Source organism: Capra hircus, chromosome 16 (assembly GCF_001704415.2).
Source record: "Capra hircus breed San Clemente chromosome 16, ASM170441v1, whole genome shotgun sequence".
Taxonomy (NCBI): Eukaryota; Metazoa; Chordata; class Mammalia; order Artiodactyla; family Bovidae; genus Capra; species Capra hircus.
This window is the reverse complement of record NC_030823.1, coordinates 39,575,151-39,603,085: the sequence shown is the minus strand read 5'-3', so window position 1 is coordinate 39,603,085 and position 27,935 is coordinate 39,575,151. Positions and strand designations below refer to the sequence as shown.

Here is a 27,935-nt window from a genome sequence, read left to right as displayed (position 1 = left end):
TGAGGCTTCGCTATGGTTCCTCTGAGTGGCTGCCGCGGGCTCCCCTCCCCCTGCGCGGTGGCGGGGTGCGCGCCCGGGCGCGCACACGGGCTCGCAGAGACTCCGCTCTCCCCAGGCCGGCTCCCCTAGCTGCAAGCAGGGGCTTGCCGGCTGTGTCCCTGAGGGCTCGCCACAGTAACTCGCACACGCTGGAACCGACTCCAGCGAACCGGCTCCCTCCTCGAGGTATGCCTTCTGGCCTGGGGCTCGGTCTGCCTGAGCAGGGAAGCCTGCAGGCCAGGTGACCTCCGGTGTGTGCCTGCCGGGCAGACTCGGGGGAGCTTACGCTCGCCTTGATCCATCAGGTCGCCCAGGGTTTATATCAGGTCATTTGATCGTCCCCTGCCTCCAGGTAGGACCAGGAAGCCACTTCTGACCCTTACTCAGAAGCCTCCTGTCTTCACTTAGAGAGCACTTTCTAAGTCTAACCCGAGTCCGTCGTGTTGTAAGGGCCGGGGGAGCGGGGGGAGGGACGGGGAACCGCTGGGGAGCAAGGTTTTGCTTTGAGGGGTGGGGGTGGGCAGGGTAAGGGAACCTCTGCCCCCGAGGTGTCAATAAAATCCCCATAAGATTAGCTGGGAGCGTATTTATTGCTCATCTGGGCTAGAATTACCTTGACTGACAGCAATTTCCTTAACAAACGCCTGTAAACAAAACTTGCTAAACCTGACCCCACCCCCCCCCCCCCGCCCTCCCCACACAAGCCCCTGCCCCTACCCCTCCCCAGGCTGTGCAGGCGGACTTCTCTCTTTGGGTCTCCCTGGGCTGCCCTCCGCGGGGTGGGGTGGGCCCACCTTGTAACCTCTTGCTTTCTCCCAACGAGAATGTCTCCCCTGCCGGAGGGTGGGACCCAGCTATTTAGAGTTGTCTGTTGCAGAAAGTCTGGGAGGTGAGTCACGAAAAAGCAGCGCCAGTGAAAATCACTGATCGGACTTGCCTCCTGCTGCCCCTGATGGTCCCAGGCCTGGAGGAAGAGAGGATGAGCCAGGGAGCTTGCCCTGTAATCTGGGCCAGCGCTTCTCCAGCGAGAGGCTTGTTCGAATCAGTACCGTTTAATGATCTGCTGAGGATCCGGGGAGAATGTCACTTTGAGAAAAGCTGGTTTGGGGAGGGGGTGGCTGGGGGTTTAACTCCTCCCTGGGCTGCAAAGACCCTGTAGCTCTGGAGAAAACTTCTGCCCGCGTGGATCTTCCTTCTAGGTGAATTTGGGAAGTCATATGTCACCCGCTGGAAGAGCAAAAAGGGATAGGAAGAGTGTGGCTGGGTGACAGACTATCCTAGACTGAGGGCTTCGATTCTGAAACTGAAGCCTCCCACTGACCTTGCAAGGGGGGTATCATTATCCCAGTCTGCCAGGCAGTGCAGGAGGGAGGGCTCCAGATCCAGACATGATTCCTTTTCCTACCCCATCCCACCCCACCCTATTCTGGCAGGAGGAGAGGACCAGGCTCCCTCCTGCCTCCATCCAACCCTCCAAAAATAGGACCCCAAGACAGGCCATTGCCTTCCTAGACTCCCAGGCCACAGCTAAAGGCAGGACTTGGTCCACATGACGGCCTCCTCCCACCTAGGAGGTCTGTAAAAATGGGAAAGAAATCCCAGCCCTGGAGAGGCTCTCCCCACCCAGCGGTGGCGGGTGTCTGCGGGGCCTGCCAAGACAACTGGGAAAGTCTGGCGCTGAAACCCCTGCGCGCAGCCTGTTCTCATCTGTTATCCTCGACGCCGCCTAGTGGTGTGGATGCGATACTGCGCCTCCAAGCTGCCCAAGTCTCCAGCCTCCAGTGTTCCTGCTACCCTACCAGCCATCCTTTTCCTTCCAGGCTTTTCTCCCCACCTAAGATGAACACTTTAAGCCTAAAAAGGCTTGCAAGTATCATAGCTCCACTTCCCCACACACTCGCTGCTGTGTGGAGTAGGTTATTGAAACACAGGGATGTGAAGCAACTCTTAAACCCAGCAGTGTGTTCACCGAAATCCACTGATGCTCACCAGCCAGCCAACCCTGTTCAGATACCAGATCAGCTGGGAGACCTCTAGGTCCCACTTACATGCCTTGGGTGTAAGTCTGAGTGGGAAGTGGGTTGAGAACCCAAATTAACCTTCAGTGTATCAGGACCGTTACACGTACTTTGACTTCATCTCCGAAACAGTCTCCAGGGGTGGGCATCACGATGCCACTGTATTAACACTGGGCTCAGCAATGTAAGTGACCCATTCAACTCAAGGCCACACAGGGGGCTTCCCTTAACCTCTCCCAAACATCAGGGTTAGAGTGAAATCAGTATGAAGGAACACGTCGTGCGTGCGTGCCAGATCGCTTCAGTTGTGTTCAACTCTTTCTTTGTGAGCCTATGGACTGTAGCCGGCCAGACTCCTGTCCATGGGATTCTCCAGGCAGGAATACTGGAGTGGGTTGCCATGGCTTCCTCCAGAGCATCTTCCTGACCCAGGGATGGATCCAGTGTCTCTTCTGTCCCCTGCATCAGCAGGTCGGCAGGTCGATTCTTTACCACTAGTGCCACCTGGGAAGCCCATAAAGGAACATGTCAGGTAGCCCTAAAAGATGAACTGTGGTCAGGAATAGGACACCTTTTTTCTACTTGTTCCACCTTCAGGATGAGTTTTACCAGCCTTGCATCCTGTGGACTCAGGCCTCTTCCATCATCAGCTTCCCAGAGAGGTTCTGTCTGTCGCCTCCTCTATGTCCCCCAACTTCCCAGGGAGGATGGAGGCAAGGGGGGTACTGAGCTGGGGGATGCACAGTCCAGTGGGCTGGTCCAGAGGGTCCCCATGACCTGGCTTCAGTAGGAACTAAATGGGACACGACCCCTCCCCCTCCTCTCTCACCTCCTCCTACCTGTGTTTTTGGCTCTTGGTACCCCCTCCTCCCTTACTTGGGAGCAGGGGGTGGGGAATTTAACTCCAGGGTGAAGTTTGAAATTTCACATCCCAGCCTGGGAGAGGGCCCCACAGTTTTCTCTCCACTCCTGGAAATGTGAAAGGAGCCTTTGTAGGCTTGATGGAGGAGGGAGGTAAGCTGCAGCCCAAAGAACTAACTTTTTCCATGACTCAGCTCTCCCAGTGTGGGGCGGGCACAGGAGGTGCAAGGACCCAGCAGGGCAGGCTGGAGCCGCCTTCCAACCCAGAGCCAGCAGCTCACGGGCAGAGGTGGGCCCCCCAAAGAGCCAGCCCTGTTACCTGCAGCGGAACTTGCTGGCCCTGGATGGGCCACCACACTGTAGCTGCCCTGTTCTCCCAGGGCTCTGTCCCATTTTTTCCCCCAGAAAAGGGGGAAAAAAAAACTATGCCTTTTTAAAAACAAAAAACAAAAAACAAAACATAGTTGGTTTACAATGTTTCAGGTATACAGCTAAGTATTCAGTTTATATATATATATTCCTTTTCAGGTGGTGCTAGTGGTAAAGAATCTGCCTGCCAATGCAGGAGATGCAAGAAACACAGGTTTGATTTCTGGGTCGTGAAGATCCCCTAGAAGAGGAAATAGCAACCCACTCCAGTATTGCCTAGAGAATCGTGTGGACAGAGAAGCCTGGTGGAGTGAAGTCTATAGGGTCGCAAAGAGATGGACACGACTGAAGCGACCCAGCCCACATGCATATTCTTTCTCAGGTTCTTTTCCTTTATAGGTTATTACAAGATGTTAAATATAGGTTCCTGTGCTATACAGTAGGCCCATGCTGTTTATCTGTTTTATGTATAGTAGTGTGTGTCTGTTAAGCCCCAGTTCTGAATTTACCCCCACCCCCATTGCATCCACAGTGCCAAGCGCATGAATGCTCTTGTGTAGTCCTTTAACCAGGAACTTCCCCTATCACCATCCCAGCTGAGAGCTGGAAAAACAAACAGGTTTCAAACCTTGCCTTCTACTTATCTGGGGCTTACAGGGTTAAGTGAGTCACTTAAGATCACGAAGCCCAGAGCTGGAGGTGGGATTTGAACCCTGGTCAAGTGCCCAGCTCTGTTGGCTTTATCTGTGAATGTCTTCCAGAATGTATAAGATCTGGGGAGCTTGTCAACATGCAGAGGGTGGGAGCCCCGGAATGTATGTGTTAGCCAGTGTTTGGAAACTGCCCAGTGTTGCCTCTCAGCTGTTCAGTCACTAAGACTCTTTGCAGCCCCATGGGCTACACCATGCTAGACCTCCGTGTCCTCCAGTATCTCCTGGAATTTGCGCAAGTTCGTGTCCATTAAATCGGTGAGGCTAACTGTCTCACCCTCTGCCCCCTCTTCTCCTTTTGCCTTCAGTCATTCCCAGCCTCAGGGTGGCCCCTGGCTATTAACAGCCCCTGCACGAAGCCCTCCTCACCTCTCCCACCACCTCGCAAGCTCTTCCCTCCTTTGTCCTTAGGATGTGTCATGACACCGAACCCTCACCCGTGGCCTGTTCTGGGCTGGTGGCTCCACAGACACCTAACAGGGAAGCCACTAGAAGCTGGAGGAGCAGGGAGTACGTTCAGTTGGTTAGCCAGTCAGCCACTGGTGGTGGAGCCTCTCCCTTTTGGCCACCACCTGTAGGGGCCACAGGGTTGGGGCTAAGGCTGAATGTGTCAGGGGCAGTAGGGCGATGATGCTGGCTTTGGGGTCTGGCGGTCTGGTTCAGATCCCAGCTCTGCACTCCCCACTTCCTGTCTCCAGCTACTTCATTTGTAAGGGAGGACAGCAGCGAGGCTGGGATTAGCTCTCATAAAATCCCATACCAAGAGTCCAGTAAATGCCAGCTCTTGCTTCTGTGGGGGTGCTGCCTGCTTGCTGACGAGCCAGTTCAGCCACAAACAAGATGCAGGGCTTACGTTAGCGGTGTTCCTGGATGGCCCCAGAGTAGGGCTTCTGGACTGGCCTCTGCTGGGTATTTCCTCACTTCACCTGGTTGCCTCCCACCCGCACCCCCGCCAGCACACTTGCTCCAGGACCTTTACTCTTTGGCTGAGTAAACCCCTATTCATCTTGTACGGTTTCCTTTAGCTCATGCAGTATTTTTTCCAGGAAGCTCCATCCGACTGCCCCACTCAGTCCCCAGCGCCCCCTTCCCCCAGCCAAGGCTGGCCCAGGGGTTTCTGCTCTTGGCCCGTTTATTTTCCTGCCTCCCAGCACAGTGACACTGCACTGTAATTGCTGGTTTTCTCACAGCACACTGGGGGCTTCTCAAGGGTAGGGGCAGGGCCTGGCTTGGTGGGCGTGTGCCCTGTGCAGTGGAGCATGGCTGAGGCTCTGCTGCCCCACCTTCAAATCAGTCATTTCGTCTTGACCGTGTGTTTCATAATAAAACACAAGGTGACCTGCTGCCCACCAGTCAGGAAGTAGAGTTGCTGGGACACAGCCTCGGGAGCAAAAGCGGTGAAAGATTTCAGATGTGTGCACAAGGTGACCTGCTGCCCACCACTCAGGAAGTAGAGTTGCTGGGACACAGCCTCGGGAGCAAAAGCGGTGAAAGATTTCAGATGTGTGCCTTCATTCATGCATTTATTCATTCATCCACTAGATATTTATTGAGCAGTGTCTGTGTGCCAGGCTCTGCTTTATGGGGCTGGCATTCCCCCACTGCTAGGTGAAGAGTGCCATGGGGAATATAGGCAAGGTGGGGCACAGAGTGATGAGGGCCGGTGAGAGACAGAGGAGAGGATGGGTTGGGAACAGGCAGATGCAGGAGTTCGCCAGCTGTTCACGGGGTGGCTGGGAAAGCCACTCTGAAGCGGTGTAGGGGCAGAGACCCTATAGGAGTGAGGAGTGAACCCCAGGGAAATCTGAGTGAAGAGAATTTCTGTGACTGAAGGATGCCTGCTGGGCAGGAGCAGCCCCGGGGGAGGGGCGGGCAGGGTAGCTCACCAGAGGTCTCCGTGCTCACTGAGTTTCTAGACCTGCAGCCTGGTGTTGCCTGGGTGCTCGTGGGAAGCGCAGATTCCCAGGCTCCACCCCAGACCTCCCAAAGAGATTCTGCGTTTTACTTACGGTGACCCCACGTCCTTTTTGTGAACGTCTGAGGAGCGCTGAGTCAGGTCCCCTAGTGTAAGGGTGACCGCAGTTTCCATTTTCAGTGTGACGGGACAGAGAGAGACGTGATGGGCCCTGTGTTTTAGAGGCCGCATCTGGAACAGCCTGCGGGGAACCACGAGCGGGTGCAGGGTGACTGGTGAGCAGGTTGTGGGATGCTCAGGTGTGAGGTGGCTCCAGGTGCCAGGTAACGGCCTGGCCGACAGTGACACCTGGGAGCTCTGCTGTCACGGGTGCCTAGTGCGGGGACCTTCCGGGAAGTCCCTGCTCTGCGAGGGACACGCCTCTAAGCAAGGCTTCACAAACTGTAACTTGGTGCATGGATGCGTGGACACACAGACACACATATACAGAGACACACACAGGCATTCAGACACAAAGATAAACACGCACCCACACAGAGACACACACAGACACACTAATACACAAACACACAAAGAATCACAGACACACACACAGACATGCAGACACGCCTGCACAGAGACACACACAGACACGTACAAACACACACACAGACACAAAGATAAACAAGAGACATATTCAAATAGACACACACAGACGCACTCACATACACACACTCAAATGGAGACACACACAGACACATACCAATACATACACAGACACAATCTTGCACAGACACAAAGATAAACACGCACACAGACATATCCAAGTAGACACCTACAGACACACACAGATGCACACACTCCCATGGAGACACACACAGTCACACACACACACACACACACACACACACACACACACACGGCTCTCTTTGACGACTGGAGACTTTGCCCCAGGCAGAACAGCTGGCTGGCAGTGCTGACTGAGGAGTTGGACTGAAGAACCTCTGGTCGAGCGGAAACCAGTATTCCATGAAGTTTAAGATGGGCTGCCTCGGGGGGCACCTCATGGGGACAGTCTCAGGAGGCCAGGAACTGGCTGCTGTCTGCCTGGCCAGAGGAGGCCCAGAGTGGGAAGCAGGCTTTTGGCAGTCGAGACTCTCTGTGGGGAGGGGACACACAGTCTGCAGAGGCTGGGGACCTCATAAAATACCTCCTCTTTCTAACGCAGAACGTGTGCCAAGAGGGCCCCTTTTCTCCTTGGCGAGGCCTGGCTAATAGGAGAGGATATATTAAAAAAAAAAGCAGATAGAATGGCCCGTTTCAGTCCAGGAAAACCACCCTACACAGGCGAGTGTTGTCCGTGGACGCACGCCTCCTGGCCGGTCCAGGGCCGCTGTCCGCACACACCTGCAGGCTGTCCTTTGCATCACTGTCCCGAATCCCAGGCTGTGGTCCAGGGAGGTGGGCTCTCGGGCTCCGTGTGAGTGGATGCTGGGGCAGGCCATGTTTATTCTGGCTGCCAGGGTTGGGTGGAAATGCAGGCGAGGGCCAAGGCTGGGAATGTGGCAGGAACACTGCTGGGGTGGGGTGGATGGGGTGTAACCCAAGAGAGCTCGGGTGGAGGCCTGGGGTGAGGGTAAGGGTGGGAGTGGGGAGGTGGGGGGGGGGCCAGCAGTCATCACCTGCCTCCTTCTGCCTTCTGCTTGGTCAAATGATTCTAAACCAGGGTGTGGGTATTGTTGTCAGGATGGTTCTGGCCGTGGCAAGGCTGTGTTCCAATCCAGGCTATGCCACTTATTAGCTGTGCAAGTTAGGGCAGATTATTTCCCTTTCTGAGCCTCGGTGTTGTCATCCTTGAAATGGGAATTTTGCCACCCACTGGATGATGTCTTTGTTTTTTAAATTTTTTATTTTGTATTGGGGTATAGCCAATTAACAGACAATGTTATGACAGTTTCAGGTGAACAGGGAAGGGATTCAGGAATATATATGCTTACACATGTACCCATTCTCCCCCAAAGTCCCCTTCCATCCAGGCTGCCACATAGCATTGAGGTGAGTTCCCTAAATACAACAGTGTGTACAAGTCCATTCCAAACTCCCTATCCCTTTCCCCCTGCATTTTTCCTCCCCAGCAAGTTCGTTCTCTAGGTCTGTGAGTGAGATCGCGTCTTTAAGTGGGCCGATGTCTGGCAAGAAGAGGGCGCCCATTAGGTGTTCTTCTTCCTGGTTTCATGTCCCCAAAGAACACGCTATCTAGGGTGAGTGGGGTTATCCATGTTAACCCTGTCTGGGGCAGGAGGTGGGGGACGTAAAAAAGGCGAGGGTAACTGAGTGGCCGATGCGTAAAAATTCTTCCCTGGAACCAGAGCCTTAGGAATGCTAACTCCTTACCCTGGGCCAGCAGTTGTTGAACCTTTTTTGTAAAGAGCTTTGCAGAACATAAAACATCTGTTGTAATATCAAATCTGCTGTGGTAGCAATAGATGATATGTAGATATAAACAATATGTAAATAGATGATGTGTAAATAGATAGTATGTAAATAGCTTTTACTATACATACTATTATATATATCATGTATATTATATGTACAATGTGTATTATACAAATAATGTATATGTGTGTATAATAATGCAATAATAAATATGTTATATGTATTATAGTTCCTTTCAGGTAAATAGACAACATGTAAGGAGCTATAATATACCCTTTCTAGTGAGCATGGCTGTGTTCCAATAAAACTATATTTAAAAAAAATGTTTATTTATTTTTGGTTGCGCTGGGTCTTTCTCTAGTTGCGGCAAGCAGGGGCTACCCTTTGTTGCAGTGCTTGGGCTGCTTATTGCGGCGGCTTCTCTTGTTGTGGAGCACAGGCTCTAGGCATGCAGACTTCCGTAGTTGCAACACTCGGGCTTGGTAGTTGCAGCTCATGGGCTTAGCTGACTCGTGGCATGTGGAATCTTCCTGAACCAGGGATCGAATCCATATCCCCTGCAGATTCTTAACCACTAGACCACCAGGGAAGTCTATGGACACTGAAATTTGAATTTCACATACCTTCACAAAGTATTCTTGTTTTGATTAATTTCCAGCCATTTAATAATGTAAGGCTATTCTTAGACTTGCAGGGAGCACACAAAAAAGGTAGGGGCCAGACCCTGTCTGTAGACTGTAGTTGACTACTTCCACCACCATCAAGCAAACACCAATCTCTCAGGACTCCAAAAATAAATGAGGTGTGAGCCTCAGCAGAATCTGTGTTTTTGGCCTCTTTCTGGAAGTGTATTCACAGGGACTGACCCAAGTTAACATCCACTGTAAAGAAGTAGAGGGCCATTGGAGAAACCAAGTTCACTGATTTTTTTTCATTAGGAGGAAAGCAAAGTTCAATATTTATAAGAAGTAATTAAAATTTCTTTAAATAAGTGAAAGCAAAGTCAATTCAGTAAATAATAGTAAACACAAAGTATAAAATAATTCAGTGTATTGGATCAAGGTATTACTGAAAAATTGTTTTTAAATTAAAAATTTTTTTTCCTTCCAGATTGAGTTGGTATCATGTATTCTTGGTTATCAAAATACTCATAGCTTTGGGACTTTGAAGTGGTAAATATTCATGATGTGTGAAACAGCATGATACGTACCTGTGTGACCTTAATTACATACAAATGGGTGCTTAGTTGTGAAAATACACAAATGAGACCTAGAAGGACACATCAAATGGTAAACTTCTTGTGATTATAAATGACTTTGTTTTTTGCTTCTTGTGTTTTTTGGTTTCCTATTATGCACATGTTAACTTTTAAGAAATAAACGTTATTTTTAAAACTTAAAAAAAATGCCCATTAAGACATGAGAGTCTAGTGATAGATGGAAGTCATCACAACTCAGGGACGTTTGCTGAGTGTCTGTCACACCCTGGTGCTATTTCTGGCTCATTCAGTCCCATCATGTAGGGCATGGAGACCCCAAGTGTTAAGTCACCTGAGACCACAGGCTGATAAACATCCCAGCAGAAGGCAAACCCTGCAGGGTCTAAGTCAGGAACCTGGTGACTACCCTTCATTCTCTCTCAGCAACGAAACTCCTTCGAGGTTTATTATGTCTCTGCCATTTATCCTGAGGACATCCAAATGTGACAAAGAAAGCTCAGATCCTGTTTTCAGGTGGGGAGAGAGAGGAGAGGGCCCCTGGCTTTGCACATGTGTCCAGACTCGCAGGACCTCTGGTTCCTTTGCTGTGTCTGGTCTGCTGTCTCCCAGGAGGCAGATTTGCACAGAGAGGATGCTGACAGCCCTAGCTCTGCGGCTGAAAATCCCTGCTTGGGCAATTATTTCAGTGACCTATTGCATGCTGCCCTGATTAGTTTATAAAAACAAGTAGAAAACAAACAAATGGAAGTATATCTATTTACTACCAGAAGATTGAGTATATGTGTGTGTGTGCTAAGTCGCTTCAGTCCCTATGGACTATAGCCCGCCGGGCTCCTCTGTCCATGGGATTCTGAGGAGTGGGTTGCCATGCCCTCCCCTGGGGGATCTTCCCAACCCAGGGATCGCATCCGCATTTCTTGTGTCCCTTGCATTGGCAGGCAGGTTCTTCACCACTACCGCCACCTGGGAAGCTCAGTCTGAAGATTTAGTTCCGTTTAGTCACTCAGTCGAGTCTGACTCATTGTGACACCCATCCGTCACCAACTCGCAGAGCTTACTCAAACTCGTGTCCATTGAATCAGTGATGCCATCCAACCATCTGTTGTCCCCTTCCCCTCCCACCTTCAATCTTTCCCAGCATCAGGGTCTTTTCCAATGAGTCGGTTTTTCACATCAGGTGGCCAAAGTATTGGAGCTTCAGCTTCAGCATCAGTCCTTCCAACGAATATTCAGGACTGATTTCTGTTAGGATGGACTGGTTGGATCTCGTTGTAGTCCAAGGGACTGTCAAGAGTCTTCTCCAATATCACAGTTCAAAATCATCAATTCTTCGGCACTCAGCTTTCTTTATAGTCTAACTCTCACATCCATACATGACTACTGAAAAGCCCTAACTTTGACTAGACAGACATTTGTTGGCAAAGTAATGTCTCTGCTTTCTAATATGCTGTCTAGGTTGGTCATAGCTTTTCTTCCAAGGAGCAAGCGTCTTTTAATTTCATGGCTGCAGTCACCATCTGCAGTGATTTTGGAGCCCAAGAAAATAAAGTCTCTCACTGTTTCCATTGTTCTCAGTCTATTTTCCATGAAGTAAAGGGACTGGATGCCATGATCTTAGTTTTCTGAATGCTGAGTTATAAGCCAGACTTTTCACTCTCCTCTTTCACTTTCATCAAGAGGCTCTTTAGTTCGTCTTCACTTTCTGCCATAAAGGTTGTGTTATCTGCGTATCTGAGGTTATTGATATTTCTCCTGGCAATCTTGATTCCAGCTTGTGCTTCATCTAGCCCAGCATTTTGTGTGATGTACTCTGAATATAAGTTAAATAAGCAGGGTGACAATATACAGCCTTGATGTGCTCCTTTTCCTATTTGGAACCAGTCTGTTGTTCCACGTCCAGTTCTAACTATTGCTTCCTGACCTGCAACTAGGTTTCTCAGGAGGCAGGTCAGGTGGTCTGGTATTCCCATCTCTTGAAGAATTTTCCAGTTTGTTGTGATCCACACAGTCAAAGGCTTTGGTGTAGTCAGTAAAGCAGATGTTTATCTGGAACTCTCTTGCTTTTTCAATGATCCAGTGGATGTTGGCAATTTGATCTCTGGTTCCTCTGCCTTTTCTAAATCCAGCTTGAACATCTGGAAGTTCATGGCTTATGCACTGTCAAAGCCTGGCTTGGAGGATTTTGAGCATTACTTTGCTAGCATGTTAGATGAGTGCAATTGTGTAGTAGTTTGAGCATTCTTTGGCATTGCCTTTTTTGGGGATTGGAATGAAAACTGACCTTTTCAGTCTTGTGGCCACTGCTCTGTTTTCCAAATTTGCTGGTGTATTGAGTGCAGCACTTTCACAGCATCATCTTTTAAGATTTGAAATAGCTCAACTGGAATTTCATCACCTCAACTAACTTTCTTTGTAGTGATGCTTCTTAAGGCCCACTTGACTTCACATTCCAGGTTGTCTGGCTCTAGGTGAGTGATCATATCATTGTGGTTATCTGGGTCATGAAGGTCTTTTTTTGTATAGTTCTTCTGTGTATTCTTGCCACCTTTACTTAACATTTTCTGCTTCTGTTAGGTCCATACCATTTCTGTCCTTTATTGTGCCCATCTTTGCATGAAAATTTCCCTTGGTATATTTAATTTTCTTAAAGAGATCTCTAGTCTTCCCATTCTATTGTTTTCCTCTATTTCTTTGCATTGATCAATGATCATTTTATTATCTCTCCTTACTATTATTTGGAACTCTGTACTTAAATAGGTATGTCTTTCCTTTCCTCCTTTGCCTTTCACTTCTCTTCTTTTCTCAGCTATTTGTAAGGCCTCCTCAGACAACCATTTTGGCTTTTTGCATTTCTTTTTCTTGGGGATGGTCTTGATCCCTGCCTTCTGTACAATGTCAGGAACCTCTGTCCATAGTTCTTCAGGCACTCTGTCTATCAGATCTAATCCCTTGAATCTATTTGTCACTTCCACTGTATAATCATAAGGGATTTGATTTAGGTCATACCTGAATGGTCTAGAGGTTTTCCCTACTTTCTTCAATTTAAGTCTGAATTTGGCAATCAAGAGTTCATGCTCTGAGCCACAGTCAACTCCCCATCTTGTTTTTGCTGACTGTATAGAGCTTCTCCATTTTTGGCCGCAAAGAAAATAATCAATCTGATTTTGGTATTGACCATCTGGTGATGTCCATGTGTAGAGTCTTCTCTTGTGTTGCTGGAAGCAGGTGTTTGCTATGACCAGTGTGGTCTCTTGGCAAAACTCTTTTAGCCTTTGCCCTGCTTTATTCCGCATTCCAAGGCCAAATTTCCCTGTTACTCCAGGTGTTTCTTGACTTCCTACTTTTGCATTCTAGTCCCCTGTGATGAAAAGGACAACTTTTTTGGGTGTTTTTTTTTTGGCTAGAAGGTCTTGTAGGTCTTCATAGAATCATTCAATTTCAGCTTCTTCAGCATTACTGGTTGAGGCATAGACTTGGATTACTGTGATATTGAATGGTTTGCTTTGGAAATGAAGAGAGATCATTCTGTCGTTTTTGAGATTGCACCAGAGTAACTCATTTCAGACTCTTTTGTTAACTATGAGGGCTACTCCATTTCTTCTAAGGGATTCTTGCCCACAGTAGTAGATACAATGGTCATCTGAGTTAAATTCATCCATTCCAGTCCATTTTAGTTCACTGATCCCTAAAATGTCAATGTTCACTCTTGCCATCTCCTGTTTGACCACTTCCAATTTACCTTGATTCATGGACCTAACATTCCAGATTCCTATGCAATAGTGTCTTTACAGCATTGGACTTTACTTCCATCACCTGTCACATCCACAACTGGGCATTGTTTTTGCTTTGACTTCGTCTCTTCATTATTTCTGGAGTTATTTCTCCACTGTTCTCCAATAGCATATTGGGCACCTATTGACCTGGGGAGTTCATCTTTCAGTGTCCTATATTTTTGCCTTTTCGTACTGTTCATGGGGTTCTCAAGGCAAGAATAGTGAAGTGGTTTGCCATTCCTTCTCCAGTGGGCCACATTTTGTCAGAACTCTCCACCATGACCATCTTGGGTGGCCCTACATGGCATGGCTCATGGTTTCATTGCGTTAGACAAGGCTGCAGTCCATGTAATCAGTTTGATTATCTTTCTGTGATTGTGGTTTTCATTCTGTCTGCCCTCTGATGGATAAGGATAACAGGCTTATGGAAGCTTCCTGATGGGAGAGACTGACTGAGGGGGAAACTGGGTCCTGTTCTGATGGGCAGGGCTATGCTCAGTAAATCTTTAATCCAATTTTCTGTTGACAGATGGGGCTGTGTTCCCTCCCTGTTTTTTGACCTGAGGCCAAACTATGGTGGAGGTAATGAAGATAATGTTGACCTCCTTCCCCCGACCCTGCACCAGGCTGCTGCTTACCTCTGCCTCCCCTGCAGACTCCTGGACACTCAAGGGCAAGTCTGGGTCAGTCTCTGTGGGGTCACTGGTCCTTTCTCCTGGGTCCTGGTGTGCACAAGGTTTTGTTTGTGCCCTCTAAGAGTCTGTTTCCCCAGTCCTGTGCAAGTTCTACTGTCACTGTGAGGGGGTTAATGGCGACCTCCTCCAAGAGAGCTTATGCCACACCTGAGTCTGCTGCACCCAGAGCCCCTACCCCTGTGGCAGGCCACTGCTGGCCCATACCTCCTCAGAAGAACTCAAACACTCAAGAGCAGGTCTAGCGCCGTCTCTTGGAGGCTCCTGGTGTGCACAAGGTTTTGTTTGAGCCCTCTGAGCATCTCTGGTGGGTATGGGGTTTGATTCTTAACAAGATTTCGTCCTTCCTACTGTCTTGCTGTGAGGCTTGCCAGGTGGCACTAATGGTAAAGAACCTGGCTGCCAACGCAGGAGAACTAAGAGACACTGATTCAATCCCTGGGTTGGGAAGATCCCCTGGAGGAGGAAGTGACAACCCACTCCAGTATTCTTGCCTGGAAAACCCCATGGACAAAGAAGCCTGATCAGCTACAGTCCATGGAGTCACAAAGAGTCAGATACGACTAAAGTGACTTAGCACAGCACTGTCTTGCTGGGGCCTCTCCTTTGCTCTTGGACGTGGGGTACCTTATTTTGGTGGGATCCAACTTTCTCCTGTCAATGGTTGTTCAGCAGCAAGTTGTAAGTTTGGACTTGTTGCAGGAGAAGATGAGTGCACGCCCTTCTACTCTGCCGTCTTAAATGTCCTTTATTCTGGAGCCAATCTCCATTCATGGAGCTGTGGGGAGTGCTCTGCATGAGAAGTGCCCCTGCCACTGAAGGCCAGGAGGCGGTGCAGAGGCCTACACGGTGCGACAGGAACCCTGACCCCTGACTCAGCCCCGAGGCGGGGTGGTGATGGCTTCTCCTCAGCCACCGCACTCCAAAAGCTCTGGTCAGAAGGAGCGCCTGAAGAGGGCCAGCCTCCTGGTGTGTCGACCTTGGACCTGTGGATTCTGTCCCTCAAATGTAGGAAACTTAGAATATGTATTATCATTTTAACTTTTGCTGAACACTTAGTAGGCACCAGGTCTCCTGCCTCATGCAGATTCCTTGGTGTAGCTGTCACAGCCACCTGCTGGGGTGAGGGTGTCGTCATCGCATCCCCATTTAACAGATGAGAAAACAGAGGCCCAGAGGAGTAATTTGTCCATATCATGTGGTTTTAAGTGTTGCTGGGACATAGACTAAATAATCTAATCTTCTGGATGTTGAGAATCTGTAGCTTCAGTCAGATGCTTGCTCAGCATATGCTGAATGGTCAGTTAGAAGGAAAAGATAAAAAATAAAGCTTGCAAAGCAGGGTTTCCCTGATGGTCCAGTGGTTAAGACTGTATTTCCAAGGCAGGAGTCGAGGGTGTGATCACTGGTTGGGGAACTACAGTCCCGCATACCTTGGGTATTGTCAAAAATTTTTTTTAAATCTTCCCAAACATATGCACAATATTGATTCTGTGTGTGTGTGTGTGCATGTACACATGTGCACACTATTCACTCTGTGTGTGTGTGTGCATGCGCACATGTGCGCACTATTGACTGTGTGTGTGTGTGCATGCGCACATGTGCACACTATTGACTGTGTGTGTGTGTGCATGTGCACATGTCCACAATATTGACTCTGTGTGTGTGCATGTGCACATGTGCACACTATTGACTCTGTGTGTGTGTGTGCATGCGCACATGTGCACACTATTGACTGTGTGTCTGCATGTGCACATGTGCACACTATTGACTGTGTGTGTGTGTGCATGTGCACATGTCCACAATATTGACTCTGTGTGTGTGCATGTGCACATGTGCACACTATTGACTCTGTGTGTGTGTGTGCATGCGCACATGTGCACACTATTGACTCTGTGTGTGTGTGCATGCACACATGTGCACACTATTGACTGTGTGTGTGTACATGTGCACATGTGCACACTATTGACTGTGTGTGTGTGTGCATGTGCACATGTGCACACTATTGACTGTGTGTGTGTGTGCATGTGCACATGTGCACACTATTGACTCTGTGTGTGTGTGTGCATGTGCACATGTCCACAATATTGACTCTGTGTGTGTGCATGTGCACATGTGCACACTATTGACTGTGTGTGTGTGTGCATGCGCACATGTGCACACTATTGACTGTGTGTGTGTGCATGCGCACATGTGCACACTATTGACTGTGTTTGTGTGTGCATGCGCACATGTGCACACTATTGACTGTGTGTGTGTGCATGTGCACATGTGCACACTATTGACTGTGTGTGTGTGCATGCACACATGTGCACACTATTGACTCTGTGTGTGTGTGTGTGCATGCGCACATGTGCACACTAAGTTGCTTCAGTCGTGTCCAACTTTTTGTGACCCCATGGACTGTAGCCCACCAAGCTCCTCTGTCCGTTGGATTCTCCAGGCAAGAATACTGGAGTGGGTTGCCTGCCCAAGCCCTCCTCCAGGGGATCTTCCCAACCCAGGGATTGAACTGACATCTCTTATGTCTCCTGCACTGGTAGGCTGATTCTCTACCACCAGTGCCGCCTGGGAAGCCCAATATCGACAATATACCTCATCATGAAAAATTTGGCCTAGGGACTTCCCTGGTGGTCCAGCAGTTAAGAATCTGCCTGCCAATGCAGGGGACACGGGATGGATCTCTGGTCGGGAAAGATCCCACGTGCTGCGAAGCAACCGAGCCCATGTCCCTGAGCTGAGCGCTGTAGCAAGAGAAGCCACTGCCTGGGAAGCCTGTGCACCGCAACTATAGAGTAGCTCCTGCTCAACACGAGAGACAGCTCGCACAGCAGTGTGGACCCAGGGCAGCCACAATAAATAAATAAATAAAGTTATTCAAAAAGTTAGCCTAAAGAGCAGGGTGTGATTGGGAAGTTTATACTGTTTTGGGTTTTTTTTTTTTTTCTTTTTGGCTCAATGGGAACAGAAGTCTGTTTTCCCACAGTTATATTTGAAAAAGAAAAAAAGAAAAAACTTAAAAGTGTTAGGATACAAATTTGTGTTGCCAGGATGATTCCACTCTTGGAAAGAAAAACTCTGAAGTCCATGTTCATATTTATTTAGTTACCATTCAGTCGGGATTTACTGTGTGTCAGGCAGAATATTAAATGCTTTGTATTCATTTAATTTAATCTCATTTAATCAAAACAGTTCCCTTGAGGTAGGATCTATATTCCCCATGTACATCTGTGGAATTGAACATCAAGCAGCTTGGCCAAGGTCAGGGGACCTGTGAGTGGCAGGTATGGAATTCAAATTTAGCTCAGTTTTACTTCAAAGCAATTTTCTCTGCTTATTTCTCTTTCACTCGGGACATTTTTCTTTCTCTCTCTAAACACACACAGACACACATGCATGTGAACACACATGCAGGTATGCATACACAGAAAGAAGGCAGAAAGGGAACAGAGAAGAGTCACAGTGACTGTCTCTGGCTCATAGCACACATGTCATTTTATCTTCTTTTATGTCTTTCTACATATTCTCAATGTTCTAGAATGAGTTTATATTAAGAAAACTCTAGCCAGTGGTCTTTTTTTGTACAAAACTAGTGTTTTCAAGTCAGCAGGATATTTGAGTTCTGGTGTCAGGCTTCAGAGCCTCTGGCTGTGGGCCTCTTTTAAAAAATCTGTTAAAAAATAAGACAGAGGAGCCAGTACCTTTGCTTCTTGGAGCTCTCTAATCCGTCCTATAATACCGGGCTTTGTAGGAAAGTTCTGCACATAAATCCCATAAAATCCCATAATGTGGAGCTGACACTGAGCCTACCCAGAACAAAATCTGCTAATGATCACAGCTTGCCAGGAGCCTGCAGAAGGATCAGACCTGTCACAGCCCCCATGCCTGCCTCCCACCTAAGCCCTTTCTAATAAGGACTCTTTTCATGAGTTTATAAAAAACACTTTGTTTGGATCACATTGGGCTTCTATTTCATCTTATTTGAATGGTGAATGGCTGGGGGTGGTGAAGGGGCTGGGGCTGGTCCTGGAGTTTTGGGACCCAGAGAAAACCACAGGTTTGTAAATCCAGCTATGGTGACCTACCTTCCGGCTCCAGCCCTCCGCCTCCCTGAGAGGCTGGACCTTCGCTGCAACTGCTCTGGGTGATGAGGATGACAAGAGTGAGCTGGAGTGGAGTAAACATTGGCTGCCCCTGGTAGTGGTACTGGGGAGAGGGTTCTTCCCTACAAAACCCAACACAACTTTGGGCTAGATAGATAAGCACTCTGTGCCTCCACTTCCTCAGATTGAAAGGGAGGGTTGTATAAATCACTTTTCTGAGCTGTTGTAAAACCACTGAGGCTGCTTGACACTTGATTGGTGACCTTTCCCTCTCTTGTTCCCCCACCCCTGCTGGACCATAAAGAAGGCTGAGCGCTGAAGAATTGATGCTTTTGAACTGTAGAATTGGAGAAGACTCTTGAGAGTCCCTTGGACTGCAAGAAGTTCAAACCAGTCGATCCTAAAGGAACTCCACTCTAAATATTCATTGGAAGGACTCATGCTGAAGCTGAAGCTCCAATACTTTGGCCACCTGATGTGAAGAGCTGACTCATTTGAAAAGACCCTGATGCTGGGAAAGATTGAAGGCAGGAGGAGAAGGAGATGACAGAGGGTGAGATGGCTGGATGGCATCACTGACTCAATGGACATGAGGGTGAGGGAATGCCGGGAGATAGTGAAGGACAGGAAAGCCTGGCATGCTGCAATCCACTGGTTTGCAAAGTGTTGGACATGATTTAGTGACTGAACAACAACAACAGCAATCGCTGCTTTACAATGTTGTGATAGTTTCTGCTGTGCAGCGAAGTGAGTCAGCTCTGTGTTTACGCTTACCTCCTCTTTTTTGGATTTTCTTCCCATTTAGGTCACTAAAGTGCACTGAGTAGAGTTCCCTGTGCTACACAGTAGGTTCTCATTAGTCATCTGTCTTACACATAGTATAAACAGTGTACACACGTCAATCCCAATCTCCCAGTTCAGCCCTCCCCCTTGGTATCCTCAGCGTTTGTTCTCTACATCTGTGTCTCTATTTCTGCTTTGCACACAAGATCATCTTTACCATTTTTCTACATTCCGCATATTAAAAGCTTTTAAACTGTAGGTCTGAAAAGACTTACAGGACAGTTGCAAAAATGGAACCAAGAATCCCTGTGTCGTCTTTACTATGTGTTAACATTCGAAAAGAGTCGGACACGACTGAGAGACTGAACTGAACTGAACATTTTATATTTGCATTATCGGTAAGTCCATCTTTCCGTCCATCCATCCATCTATCTATCCATTCTCTATACTTGTTTCAGGAGAATACGCTGTGAACCTGATTGCCTAAGAGTCTCAAATATTTTAGCATATACGTCTTAAAAACAAGAAGTGGCAATTACATAACTACAGTCCTTTTAAATCAAAATCAGGAAGTGGATGTGGATATACTACGATTATGTAATCTACAGGCCTTATTCAGATTTTGCCAGTTGTGACACTAACATCCTTTATAACAAAAGAAAACCAATCGTTCTGGTCTGGGATCTGGTCCAGGGGCACACATGGTACTTCCTTGCCATGCCTCTTGGGGCTCCTTCAGTTTCTGGTCTTCTGCTTCTCTTTGTCTGTCACGACCTTGACATTTTTGAAAAGTACAGGTTCTTCTGGACTGACTTGTGTCTTCCCTAAATGCATACATTGGAGCCCTAATAACCAGGAACTCAGGATGTGAACTGCGTTTGGAGGCAGAGCCTTTCATGAGGTGATTACGTTGCAGTGAGGCTGTGAGGTGGGCTCTGAGCCAGTCTGGCTGGTGTCTAGAAGAGGAAATCTGGATGGAAAGAGGGACCGCAGGGACGTACGAGCATGGGGGAAAGACCATGTGAGAACCCAGGGAGTAGGTGGTTATCTGCAGGCCAGGGAGGGAGGTTTTGGGAGAAACCACACCTTGATCTAGGACTTCTAGACCCCAGGATTTTGAGAAAATGCATTTCTGTTGTTTAAGCTGGCCACTCTGTGGTGTTCTGCTATGGCGGCCAGAGCAAAGTAACACTCAGGTCAGTTATTTTGTAAACATCACTCCACTCGGTCGTGCCTCATTCTTAGTCATTTCTTCTTGTTGTCAGGGATATCCCTAGATGGTTTTCACTCATTTTGACTCATTCTGCCATATTCAGGCAAATAAGGTAGAAACTGGGCTTCCCTGCTGGCTCAGCGGTAAGGAGCCTGCCTGCAAAGCAGGAGCTGCAGGCTCAGTCCCTGATCAGGAAGATCCCCTGGAGGAGGGCATGGCAACCCACTCCAGTATTCTTGCCTGGAGAATCCCATGGACAGAGGAGCCTGGTGGGCTACAGTCCAAGGAGGTGCAAAGAGTCAGACCCTGAAGCGACTCAGCAGGCACACACATGCAAAGTAGAAACTATGCCTGTATGTGCCATCTTCTTAAGGAGGTACTTTTTTTTTGTAGAAAGTGCTGAAATATATGTTTCATATTTTTTGTATTAATAACTTTTCTTTCCTTTGTACACAAAGAAGTCCTACTTACTGGAGCTAAATTACCCAATGCAAGTACCAGCATTCACATAGAAGTAGCAGGCAAATAGTACAAGGATGAATGGCCTCATCTGATGGTACCAGCCTGATACCTTCTACTCATTCCAGTGACATATATACTTCATATAGCAATATGGGGACTTTATATTTTAGCTATAAGCAAAGCCTTAAAAATACTGCTATTTCATTAAATTTGGAGTGCCGTCAATAAATTATTTATATCTGGAAAAAGAAGCTCTTCCTATATGCCAGGCTGTGCTGAGGGCTTTACTTTCACAGTCCTCAGAACAACCTGTTGAGGTGTGGGTTGTATTTTACCCACTTTACAGATAAGGAAAATTGAGCATGGAAGAGTTACAGCCACATAGCTAAGAGGTAGAGGAGCCAGAGGCTGTGGGTCAGAAAAAATGAGTCCAGGAAATGTAAAACTAATTCAACTACATGAAGCACAGCCAAGAAGGTGAATTCACAACCACCAGAGTCCTGTAGGTCAAGGGCAGAAGCCATGCAGTCTGCCTCTGTTTGTTGGGAACTCATATTTAGGTGTGTGTATCTCAAGGCTCAGTTGACCCAACATCACTTCCAATGAAGCTCTTATGGCAGTTTCTCCCCTCCCACCCACCAACTGACCCTTCTCCCCTTTTTGAACCTATAGGAACAATAATAGCTGTTATTCATTAGGTATATATTATATGCTGTTTTTTTTTCCCCTAGTAGATTTATCAATAGAACTCATTTGTCAAAGAGAAAACCACAGGCCTCAAGTTTCTTCACTTGTGCTAAAGCCTGTGATGCCAAACCTAGACTCAAAATCTGACTGAGTTGCAGTTCTGACCTTCCCCAGAGATGTAACCTTAATCGATCAGCTTGAAATCTTCTGGACAGGACCAATGAGGTAATCTGTCATGTGGGCCCTCTCTACTCCCCGCCCCCTGCCAAGATCAGACAATCTATATGACACAGACCCTGCTTCCCCAAAAGAAGATGTCTTGACCCCAAATATAACTTTTTTTTTCCTTTTTAAAAATACATTTTGAAAGCATTCATTTATTTGTTTTTGGCTGTACTGGGTCTTCGTTGCTATGCGGGCTTTTCTCTAGTTGCAGAGAGCTGGGGCTCCTTTTCTAGTTTTGGTGTGCGGGCTTCTCATTACGGTGGCTTCTCTCGTTGTGCAGCACAGGCTCTAGGCACATGGTCCAGGGACTGAACCCATGTCTCCTTCCTTGGCAGGCAGATTCTTTACCACTGAGCATCCAGGGAAGCCCATTTTCTTCCCTTTTGCTAGTGACTTCCTTGCCCCAGCCTTCTCTCTATAAAAGCCTTCCACTTTGTTCCATTCCTCAGGACCCCCTTGTAGTTATTTTATATTTTAAAACACCTAGTCTTTTTCTTTTGGCTGCACAGTGAGGCATGTGGGATCTCAGTTCCCTGACCAGAGATCGAACCTGTGCCCCCTGCATTGGAAGCGTGTAGTCTTAACCACCGGACCACCAGCAAAGTCCCCCTTCTAGTTTTTAGATGCCCGAATCATGAATTGCTGAATTAAGTCAATTAGCTCTTCAAATTTACCAGTTAAATTTTGTTTTCATAATAATTTAATGCTCACAACAACCCAATGACAGAGGTGGGCACAAACCCAGTTTACAGATATAGAAATGGATGACAGGTGAAATAACTTGTCTAAATCTTCTGTCAAATTGAGAGCTCTTTGAGGGTCTGGGTTGGGCTGGCTTTGTGGGCCTGTGACCTGTGCAAGTCACACGAGGTCCCACACTTGGTTGAATGTTTGACTATTACCATCTTTAAATTCTTAATAGCTTTTGAACAAGGAAAATAAATTTTACATTTTGCACTTAGCCCTCTAAATGTTGCAGCCAGTCCTGGACACCTGAACATCTGGCTCTGGACACCTTGCACAACTTCTCCTCTGTGCCCATTGAAGACAGCTATCAGATTACCAGAGACAATTTACTGCACGTGTTCAACTACACGTTGGTCTCCATCCCCAGCCTGGGGGCCACGAGGGGCCTGGGTGGTGTCTTAAGCACCCAGCACAGACCCTAGCACAGTGGATAAGTGAAGGAAATGTTTGTTGTGCAAACTGACTAATGGTCTAACAGATTATAGATTCAGCTCTAGAAAAGGAATATGCAGAAACTTCAGTTGCGTAGAGCCAAGAGACCAGAAAGGGGAGAGCTCACACCCTGTAATGATAGCAGAACGCAATAGGAAGAAGAAAGACTCTTCTTTCCTGGGGCCAAATCAGCTGATGAAAAGCCATGGACTCTTCATTTATAATGCATGTATGTTAAGTCAGAGGCCTCTGACTCTTTGTGACCCCATGGACTGTCCATGGGGATTCTCCAGGCAAGAATACTGGAGTGGGTTGCCATGCCCTCCTCCAGAGGATCTTCCCAACCCAGGGATTGAACCCGTCTCTTACATCTCCTGAATTGGCAGGCAGGTTCTTTACCACCAGCGCCACCTGGAAAGCCCCCCTCCCAGCTTCCTTTTCCCTTCTATGAAAGCATCTCCTTCCCTTGCAGTGGGGGGGCTTGCATGTCGCCCACCAAGCTTGCAGACCTTGACTTGCAGTTCTCTGCTCATCCCGAATAAACCATCTTTGCTGGAGGAATAGCTGATAGTCTGTTTTGGGTCAACATGACTGAGATGAAAGAGGGCCAGGTGCCCAAGATGGAGGTTTTCCCCAGGGCTGTCCTGGCAGCTGAGCAGCAGCTCATCACATTCTGCCTCCTTCCTGCCCCCAGATTCAGACTTTCAAATTAGCCCCTTGTCTTTGACTGTGGCAGGCTGGGGAGGAGGGGGAGGAGAATGAGCTGTAAAGAAAGGCTTCTCCCCTGAAGGAAACAAAGACCTCTGTTGTGGACAGGGGAAGGTGTGGGGCAGGGAAGTGCCTGCTGCTTTGCATAAAAACTCAGTTCACCTAAACCACAGTCACTCTCCAAAGGCTGCCTGGATTCAGAAAGCCTGGTCATTCCCCAAGGACTCACACAGATGGTCCTTTCAGAAGGGAAGCCACCTGGAAAGTTCCTGGAGAGCAGCCAGTCCCTCCTCACTTCTACCCACCCCTCAAGCCCCAGATAAATGCCACGTCTTCCCAGAGTCCCCACTCCTCACCACCCCCCTCACCCCCCCAACACCCCACCGCCCCATATTGTCCCCAGGCAGAGTAGTTCATCCCAAACTGTGTGTTCACACGTTGGGTTTCTAATGAATTTTAAATTATGGTTTGGGGTTCCCTTTATAGGAAGTGATCCCCAAGACTGTGAGAACATAAGGATTATTAATCAACATACTCTATCTGTATCCTCCATCTTTGAAACCTCAGTCCCTCATTCCCTCTGGATTTTTACTTAATGTCACTTCCTCAGTGAAGCCTTCCTGGAAGCCCTTGACCCTGTGACATCACTTCACTCTCATTTTACACCCCGCTTCACCCTCTATCTCCCTCTCTTCCTTGTTTTCCTCATTAACAATTCTCATCTGACTTACTGTATTTGAATTATTGCTTGTTTAGCATCTGTGTCCCTTCTTTGGGTATCAGCTCCCTGACCACAGGAATTTGTCTGCTCATCACTGTTGTGTCCCAGGACCAGAACAGGGCCCAGCCCTTAGTAAGTGTTCAATAAATATTTATGGGGTGGGCTGATTCCCATTTTACTGGTAAGAAACTAAGGCTTGGGAAAGTCAAGTCATCAGGCCATGTGGCTGGTGAGAGGCAGTCAGTCTTTCATTAGAAACCCACAGGGCTTCAAAAGTTTTAAAATCGCATTTCCATATGACCCAGCAATTCCACTTCTGGGCATATACCCAAGATAAATGAAAACATACATGCTAAATTGCTTCAGTCCTGTCTGACTCTTTGGGACCCCGTGGACCATAGCCCACCAGACTCCTCTGCCCCTGGGATTCTCCAGGTAAGAATACTGGAGTGGGTTGCTATGCCCTCCTCCAGGGGATCTTCCTGCCCCAGGGATCGAACCCACATCACTTATGTCTCCTGCATTGGCAGGAGGGTTCTTTACCACCAGTGCCACCTATGTCCACACAAAAACTTTTATATGAACGTATGTAGCAGCACTGTTCACAATAGCCAAAAACTAGTGTCTGTCAACTGACAAATGGACAAAACAAATGTGGTGTGTCCATACAATACAATAGTATGCACTATAAAAAAAATAAAATACTGATACATAATGCTACAACATAGATGAATCTTAGAAACATTATGCCAGAGTGAAAGAATCCAGACACTCTTCGGAAGTGACAGTTGGACATTTTGGTCCCTTTGTATCTTTTTGTCCAGAACTTGCCCCAGCCACGCATGTTGGAAGTTATCTTCAGTCCTATACAGTTTTTTTGTATTTTGTTGCTCAAGGAGAGGTGTGTCCAAATGCAAGCACCGCAGCAAAGGGTCCCAGGGTCCCAGGTTCCCAACCTGTCTCATTCCCTGCTGAGAGACTCTACATCCTTATTCTTAGGGAATAAGGCACTGAAACTCTTCTTCTGAGACTTCTTCCTGCTGATCAGGAGCCACAGACTTAGCCTACCCTAGATGTGTAGAAGTCCCTTGCTGACTCTTCCACGGACCTATAGTGACCAGGGTCACTTTCTGCTGGGATGCTCTGAATTCCTTAAGCCACCATAAGCCTTACTTCAAACTGTTGGAACTGGCCTGATCCCTGGACATACCCCTACTCTCACCTGATATAAAGAACAAACTTGCCCCCTGACCACAGGAAGTGAGCAAGCAAGGGCTCACTTGCTGTTGTTTACTCTCATCGCCACCTCCTCCACTAAAGGCTTGTCTGGGAAAAAAAAAAGAAGTCAGACACTAAAGACCACATATGATATGATTTCATTTGTATGAAATGTCCCAAGTAGGCAAAACCATACTGATAGAAAGTAGATTAGTGGTTGCTGGAGATGGGGAGGAGGTTGAGTGGAGTGACTGCTAGCGGCACAGGACTTTTGGCGGCGGCGGGTGATGAAAATATTCTATAAAGTTGATTGTGTTGATGGTCGCACAACTCTGTGAATATGCTAAACACCACTGAATCATATACTCTAGGTCATGTATGGATGTGAGAGTTAGACCATGCAGAAAGCTGAGCACTGAAGAATTGATGCTCTCGAACTGTGGTGCTGGAGAATACTCTTGAGAGTCCCTTGGACTGCAAGGAGATCCAACCAGACAATCCTAAAGGAAATCACCCCTGAATATTTGTTGGAAGGACTGATGCCTTCAGCATGTACTTTGGCCATCTGATGTGATGAGCCAACTCACTGGAAAAGACCCTGATGCTGGGAAAGATTGTGGGCAGGAGGAGAACAGGGAGATAGAAGATGAGATGGTTGGATGGCATCACTGATTCAATGGACATAATTCTGAGCAAACTCTGGGAGATAGTGAAGGACAGAGGAGCCTGACATCCTGCAGTCTATGGGGTCACAAAGAGTTGGACATGACTTAGCAACTGAAAAACAACAACGGCAACAACAAAATGAATTGTATGGCATGTGAATTATATCTCAATAAGTGAAAGTTGCTCAGTCGTGTCCGGGTCTTTGCGACCCCATGAACTATACGTTCCATTGAATTTTCCAGGCCAGAATATTGGAGTGGGTAGCCTTTCCCTTCTCCAGGGGATCTTCCCAATCCAGGGATCGAACCCAGGTCTCCTGCATTGCAGACATTCTTTACCAGCCGAGCCACTAGGGAAGCCCAAGAATACTGGAGTGGGTAGCCTATCCCTTCTCCAGCAGATCTTTCCATTCCAGGAATTGAACTGGGGTCTCCTGCATTGCAGGCGGATTCTTTACCAACTGAATTATCAGGGAAGCCCATATCTCAATAAAGGTGTTATTTAAAACAGAAAAACCCCATGGGGGCTCCATACCGGGTGTTGGAGGGATAAGATGTCCAGTGAAAGTAGGCATGGATCCTGCCCTCTCTCTTCATTAGCAGTGAGGAGGCAGAAAGAAGTCATTGGTCACAGAAACAAATTCACATTTGTGGAGATGTCCCAAAGGAGGAGGAGATGCAGGGTGCAGAGTGCAGGGCAGGCAAGTGGGAGTTTGCCCAGGGCAAAGTAAGAGCTCCTATACCTTGGCCACCTGATGCGAAGAGCCGACTCACCGGAAAAGCCCTTGATGCTGGGAAAGACTGAGGGCATGAAGAGAAGCAGGGAACAGAGGATGAGATGGCTGGATGGCATCACTGACTCAATGGACATGAGTCTGAGCAAACTCTGGGAGATAGTGAAGGACAGGGAAGCCTGGCGTGCTACAGCCCATGGGGTCACAGAGTCAGACAACTGAGCACCTGAACAACAGCAAAGTAGGTGAGGTTGGGGAAAGTTTACTGGAGGAGAGAAGACCGCCTCGGCTCCCTGTCCCCCACACTTGGAAGGCCTAGGCCATACTGTCGCCAGGCATACTGTGTATTGAAGCTCCACCTGGGGCAGGCAGGAGCCCCTCCCCAGGGGCTGGTGCTTGTGAGGATGTTTTATTGTATTGTATGGCTTAGTCACTAAGTTCTGTCTGACTCTTTGCGACACTATGGACTGTAGCCCTCCAGGCTTCTCTGTCCGCAGGATTTTCCAGGAATAATACTGGAATGAATTGCCATTTCCTTCTCCAGGGTGTCTTCCTGACCCAGGGATGGAACCTGCGTCTCCTGTATTGGCAGGCAGATTCTTTACCACAGAGCCGCCTGAGGATGCCTTCTGCTTTTTAAAACCCTGGGTGGTAGCCAGACTGGTTCGAATTCAGCCGTCGTGAGTTGAAATGTAGCTCCCTCAACAGACATGCTGGACTTCCGTGGTGGTCCAGTAGATAAGGCTCTGCCTGCCAATGCAGGGCACACGGGTTTGATCTCTGGTCCAGGAAGATTCCACATACCATGCAGCAGCGAAGCCCGTGTGTCACAACCCCTCAACCCACGAGCCTATTGAGCTTGTGTGCTGCAACTACTGAAGCTCAAGAGCCTAGAGCCCGTGCTCCGCAACCAGAGGAGCCATCACAACGAGAAGGCCACGCACCGCAACCAGACGGTAGCCTCCGCTTTCCACAACTAGAGGAAGCCTGTTCACAGCTACAGAGACCCAGAGCAACCAAAAGTAAAGAAAGAAAGAAAGAAAAGAAAAACAACCCAGCACTACCAAAAGTAAAGAAAGAAAAGCTATGTTCCCATCCTAATGGAGGTTATCACTCTAGATTACCCGGAAGGACTCTAAATCCAAAGACATGTCATTATAAGAGAAGAGAGACACACAGAGAAGACGATAAAGGCCCATGAGGGCAGAAGCAGAGACTGGCGTGAG

The 27,935-nt window shown here is 47.9% G+C and overlaps 1 long non-coding RNA gene across 1 annotated transcript; it reads left to right on the top strand.

Moving 5' to 3' along the window:
- LOC108637772 lies at positions 6,746–18,457 on the top strand. The gene is made up of 3 exons (XR_001919282.1): positions 6,746–8,152; positions 17,204–17,295; positions 18,419–18,457. It is a non-coding gene; the product is annotated as an uncharacterized LOC108637772 (long non-coding RNA).